This window comes from Ictalurus punctatus, chromosome 11 (assembly GCF_001660625.3).
Source record: "Ictalurus punctatus breed USDA103 chromosome 11, Coco_2.0, whole genome shotgun sequence".
NCBI lineage: Eukaryota > Metazoa > Chordata > Actinopteri > Siluriformes > Ictaluridae > Ictalurus > Ictalurus punctatus.
In genome coordinates this window covers 10,284,728-10,291,617 of record NC_030426.2, presented here as the reverse complement: position 1 = coordinate 10,291,617, position 6,890 = coordinate 10,284,728, and positions in this window count along the sequence as shown.

Below are 6,890 nucleotides of genomic sequence, written 5' to 3'. Positions count from 1 at the left end.
CAAGCATGCCACCAAAGACATGGGTGTAACCACAACAAAAATAATGTGACAGGTGCAAGCAGTGTGTCCAACTGTGTCCTGTTACATTAATACTGCAGGAGACTCATGGCAATATAATGTCCATATCATGTAAGTTACTGAAAATTGATTTCTTTAAAATAATATAATTAAAATGACAGTGCATATATGCTACTGGTAAATAAATAAATACATACATAATTTAAATTGTGATAATCTTGTACGTTTATTGGATAGGAGTCTTATTTTTACATTTTATTCTTTATTGTATGTCATTTTGTAGATGCCCTTCTCGAGAGTGACTTACCTTTATCTTATTTTATACAGCTGAGCAGTAAGGGCTGCGCTCAAGAGCCCAGCAGTTGCAGCTTGGCAGTCCTGGGATCTGATCTCACAACCTTCCGATCAGTAGTCCAATGTCTTAAACTCAGAGCTACAACTTTGCTTTTGCTTCTTGTTTTCATATTCATAACAATATTAGATATTAGATTTAAAAAATAATTAAGATAATAAATTAACATGTTACAACAGGCCAGAATTTACAACATGCATCATGTTACATAGGTATATGTCTTTAATATTCAATGATTTACTAAAGCATATATTATTAGACACAGAAACCCAAACCTCGATCCCACACACTGAGAGCCCTCTGCTAGGAAAGTCATAACACATTTGTATTGGTTGTGTGAACTGGATATAAAATAGTCACATGCAAGTCTATGCTACATTTAGATTACAGATGTTCATAGTGCATCTTAAGGAGACCAGTACCTTATTTACAAACGTTTGAACCAATAACATGATGTAATTTTTTTTTTTTTAAAGCATCTTTGTTGGAACAATAACAAGTGTTGGTGTACAATATAGATGTGTACTTGCAATAAATCACTGGCTTACTCACTCCCCTAGTAAAACCCAGTTCTACGAGACACACCTACCAATAATATCACTGATATCTATTCAGATACTTATTCTTAATGCTCATGATCTAGTTAACACCAGCAGATTTGCTCTCTTTGAAAAGTGGGTCAGTTCTCATGAGTCACCTCCATCTTCCGCAGGCATCGAGGGCCTTTTTGGTCCATGAATCATGTGAAAAGAAAAGAGAGCAATATACACATAAGTATACACTTCTGAGACTAGGTATGCTGGACCTAAAACTGACCAAACTGACATACATCATTATAAATGATATCATCAGATCAGACACCTTTGTAAAGCTTACACGAACCTTACATTCTGTTCTCAGAAAGTGAGCCAAATAGGGATGCTGCCAGAAAAAATCTGCCAGAACAAGCCTTAAACAGAGACAGTGACAAAGACCTCACCACTCCCTATCAGATGATTTATTGCTCTTGGGGAAATGTTGAACCAATGCAAAGAGCACAAAACACAAAGCAGCAACTAGATTACAGCTGTTCCTCTCACACCATCTCCCACAGCAAGCCATGGAAGCAAGTGCAACTGCTACACAATAATTATTGCAATCATCTCCTTTTCTGCCTGTGTTTGAGTGACAGTAGGAGCAGGAGGGAATTGAACATGCTCGTTGGAGACCAGCACGATAAGGAGGACCTAATTTTCAGGCAGTGTTCCAAATACAGTGATCACGCTGAAGCTTACACAAGAGAGCTAGAGCTATCTTAAGAAGAATACAAACCCACATTTTAAACATCAGAGGAGAATCAGAGCAGAAATTCATCAGATGCTGTTACTGTCTATGTGACAATTATATTTAAATGTAATTCTGACAAAATTACCCAGGTAAGAAGAGGATGATTATGGCATAAGAAGGATAGATAGATAGATAGATAGATAGATAGATAGATTGATCGATAGACATGACCTCAAAACTGTTACAAATAAGAATATCTTGCTGTTGTTTTTTTTTTAAGTACATAGCATTCCAAGCATCTCTTCCTTGGCCCATTTCATTTTAAATTTAAGATGTTCTGCAAAAATAAACAAACAGGCAGATTGTAATAATATTCATTGTAATTAAGAACTCAGAGTACTTTGTAGTGTGTGAATGGGTGTGTGATTGTGCCTTGTGATGGGCTGACAACCTGTCCAGGATATCCCCCATCTTGTTCCCCATGTTCACTGGGATAGGTTCCAGGGGGCATATTACAGAAACATTCTATCTTAAGTCTTAAGTTAAGATCTGATTTTCCACAAATTCAAATTACAGAAGCAAAATTTGATTTAGGATTGTTATCATATCTTACAAAATCTTATCTCTATCTTAAACTGCTCCATCGAGTTCAATAATCAACTCTCAGGTCTGTTACCAACCAACAAAATACAACCAACAACTGTGAAGTAAACTTTTAAAATGGAGTATGTTCAATAGTAAAATCACTTGCACTATAACTGGTAATGCTCTGTGATGGTTTTTTGGCTTTTGTAAACTTGGTTGCAATTCTTGTGCTAAATGCATTATCATATTTCATGGAAGTCTGTAATTATTTATCAGTGTTTTGTTATCAAAGCACAGCACATCATCTGGGTACTCCAAATGTCTTTCCACCATCAAACATCACAGTTCTTCAACTTGTATCATTAATAAATGTAACGACATACTCGGGCATGGCTATTGTAGTGTGACTGCTAATTAATGTACTGGCTTTCAAATAGGTTTTAAGCTAGGACCCCAGTAGGGTTGTCCTAATGTTAAGACACTTTTTAGGAGTTTTTGTCATGTTAGGATGCTTCTGTAATACCCTTTTCCTATCTGTAATTAAGATAAGACAATGCACTTAGGAAATGTTATTCTGTAATAGCTTTTGTCCTAAATGAACTGTCCTAATCGAAATTTGAATGGTTAACAAACAGATAAGATAGGATTCTAAAATTAGGATCTTTCTGTGATACACCCCTCGGCTCCTTGCGACCCTAGGATAAGCAGTACAGAAAATGGACGGATGGATGTAATAATTCATATATTTATTTATATCTGGTATTTTACAGAATTGGAATTTGTTTCATTTCATATTTATTGGGCTTATAGTCTAAAACTTGTGGTGGCAGAATATCTGTAAAGAGCAGATGATGATAGTGAGGAAGAGAGCTCTCACTCATGGTTGGCAGGGAATCCTGATGACTTCACTGAGTGTGTAGTGTCATGTCAGTGTTTGATATCCCTGCTCAGTAGAGAGAGAATGACAAGTATTGTTTTCGCAGCAGCCATATATGCGTTCACCTTGACCTCTTCTCTGGGACTTCCTAGAGCTGAAGCAAGAAAGATTCCTTCATAACACCTGTCAGCTTTCTTCGCATGTAGATCACGATCATTACTACAGTGTGTGTTGTTTTATTTATTCAATGACGGGAAACTGCCTTTGTGTTAGCAAGCTCCTCACACAAATCACGTCTAACAAGCTGAAAAACCTCATTCGACCGGGCAGGTTGGGCAATTTTTTTTCCCTTATCCCGACGATTTACGGAAAATGAGAAGGTGGGAGAGCGTTGTAAATATTCCGAAAACGGTGCCTCGGTGCGCCCAAGCTATCGCGATGATGTACGGTGTTTTCCCGAGGGCGCGCGAGCTCGTTCACCAGGTACGCACGTGGCACGTTAACAGAAATTTCCACGGGCTTCGTTCAAAACGGCACATTACCGCACTAGATAGAATAGCCTTAGTAGTTTAACATGCCACCATGTTATACTGACATCTGATAGTATGAGATTTTGGATATAGCAAGTGGGGCACCATAACACCTGCGTCTGATCCTGTAGATCAGCGCTCAGCGAGCGCTGCCATAGCAACATCAATAAGCAAGTCATCTATAGGCGGCGATAAAAAAAAACAAACAAAAAAAAAAAACAAAAACAAACAAACAAATAAACACATTCCTTTCAGTGTGGCATTTGTAAAAAAAAAATAATAATAAAAAAAATAAAATAAAAAATGTGTTATTTGCACGACAAGCAGAGTGATGGTTATGGAGACCATCTAACACTTCTGCGGAATTACTGTTCTACAACATAAAATCCATCACACTTAGGAGTCTGGGTGCTTTGCTTACGGTGCGAGCACGCGCGCAAAGCCTCTAATTACTGCGCGCAGGAGTGAAAGAGAGGGTCAGAGATGTCTCGCGCTCCCAAAACAACAAGAGCACATAGGAAGAAAACATTAATATAATCCACCCGGACTGCTAACATTCTGAGCACAACCAAGTGATGTTTGTTAGCCAAATGTGGTAGTGTTAACGGACACATAAATAAAATACTTAAACTTGTTATTTAAATATACGCATTATTAAACGTGTGCATTCAATTGATCATGGACAGCGTGAAAGAGGTCACACTTGGGGGGTGGGTGTGCATGTATCATTAAATCAAAATCCCAATTTGCCCACAAACTCCATATTCAACAAACTACGCATTATTACGAATTACAGCGCAATACAAAACATATAGCATGACATCACAATATATGTATTATTACTCTTGTAATAGAAAACCCTACGCTGAGGTGTAATTGGACACCAGTGGCTCTCACAGCTCTTGCTACTGCCTCACTTTAAAGCCTTGCCCTGTACTCTCTGAACAAAGGCTCGAGCATAATTATCTTATTAATTGAGTTTCTTAGCACCCTCGTGTACCTTTGCTTTTGATATCTTCTGTGAGCAGCAGGTCCAGTGACAATTAATTTACTTTTCACTATGGTGTATCAGTCTGCCCCCACTCATCCTCCAGAGAGTTTCTGTCATAAACAACATACATGCACAATTATGGTTTTATGAACCATGCTACGCAGATTTATGTTAAAAGCTTGTGTGTTATTCAGGGAAGGCAATCGTTTAAGTTATGACTTGACTGAAGGCTCATTTTGTAAGCACATCTTGTCTGGCTTGGCCTTTACGCTAGTTGGAGCAGCTTTGCTGGCTGTAGCTGACTCCAGCAGCAGGTTGATTTACTACCACAACACTGAAGTGTGAAGTGTACTGGGAAAGTCAGGAAACGGGGGGAAACTGTCTCAGTTATTGGGAACTTATTGCCCTCTTGTGGTCTCGTGGAAATATTAATCATTCATTAGAGCTGCACTTCTAATTTCACTAGTTAGACTATTTTACTAATTTGAATAAGAGTCTCTTTATTCGCTACAAAGCTTAAAGAAGGACCTGGAATTACGGGTCTGCTTTCAAATGTACAAAAACCTTTTGTTGAAATTTAAATTTTCTGCAACCCAAAAGAGATTCTTTGTAGTTTAACCCTCCTATTATGTTGGGGAAAAAAGTTACATCCATTATGTCATGGGTCAAAATGACCTCCACAGTTTAAATACAGACAAAAACGGCAAAGAACAGCTTAAAACAGTAAAACTTTATTATGGCTTATCCGGGATAAGCCATAAGAAGAAATATTTGCATATAAGTTCATGACTCTAAATGAGGAAAAGTTAAAAAAAAAAAAAATTCAGAAAGAAAAAGAGATTAACTAGTATTTCAGACATCTCAAATGTGGATATGGGTCCAACTGACCCATAACATAATTGGAGGGTTAATGCTTATGACTGAAAATATCCAGTGGAAACCAAAGCCTTTATCATAGTGTATCAACACTGGATAAGTTACCGCTCATGGAACAATCCTAAGAGTCAATGAAAAAGAAGCAGATGTAATTAAGATATTTACATATATAATATGTACACACAAAAAAACTCATCTAGACTGTGTCCAGAGTCTTTCTTTTGCCAGGGCACTTTTCTGTATCACAAAATGCTCCTCACATATTAAATGTTGCTGAATGATACCAACAGGAGGCAGTAAATGTGAATACTGTTCTTTCACATCACAAACCTTCAAAATTTCATTACAGGCATCAGATGATTGTAATTATTAACCTTTTTTTCCCAACAGTACACAAAGGAGCAGTAATAATAATAATAAAAAAAAAAAACACACACACAGTATTGAGAAATAAGATGATGATGGTTTTTATAAGTAAATAGCACACTTATAATTCCCTCTCAGAGCTGTAGGGTGATACACCTCAAAACATCACTGATCTGTTTCAGTCTGCCTAGACATGTTTACCTGCGGCACACAGATTAGCGGCTCAGCTGCCACACTTTTCAGAAAACTAATCCTGCAGATTCTCAGTTGCTACATACCATAGGGCAGTTCAGAATCAGTTAAATTACCCTGTGATCCTCCTCTTTCTGTGTATGAAAAGGACACTGTTAAAGGAATGTAGGCATGGGAGGCAAATGCTGCGACATGTCTTAAAACTCTAATGTTTAATGAAGCACATTGATCTATATGAATTGCTGTCAGGTAGAGTCTTGGAGTTTGTACAGGTTTTTTTTTTGGATTGCTCTGCTTTTTTGTTTGCTCTGATGACCATGACTAGAATCTTAGAAGAGGGACCTGTTCTCCCCTTCTGTTCCCTCAGCACTGGACAGATGGACAGATTGGGAAGGAAGGAAGAAATAAGAAATGCGTAGGAGGCAAAGCATGACATAGGATCAACACATCTGCAGATGGCCCATAGGAACCTGCAGGAATTTCTACTTACTTTATTTAAATATGAAAAGAAATCACACTAATATGTCTGAGATAATGAATGCCTCCCATGTGTGAGTGATTTATTGATATTCACTGTTGTACTTGAAAGGTATTATACTATTTCCTGTCATTATTTTCTGAAACACTTTTTCTACTTCTTAATGTCAAACAATACACCCTCAATGAAAAATATTTGATAATATTGTTCCACTGGGTTTTTTGAATAGCTCAAAGATGTGAGAAGACTACAACTATCATAACAGTAGAGTAGCATGATTGGACAATTTAATAAATACTTTTGTACTCTGTTGAATGAGATCAGATAATGATGTAGTATATGACACTCATTGTACTCTG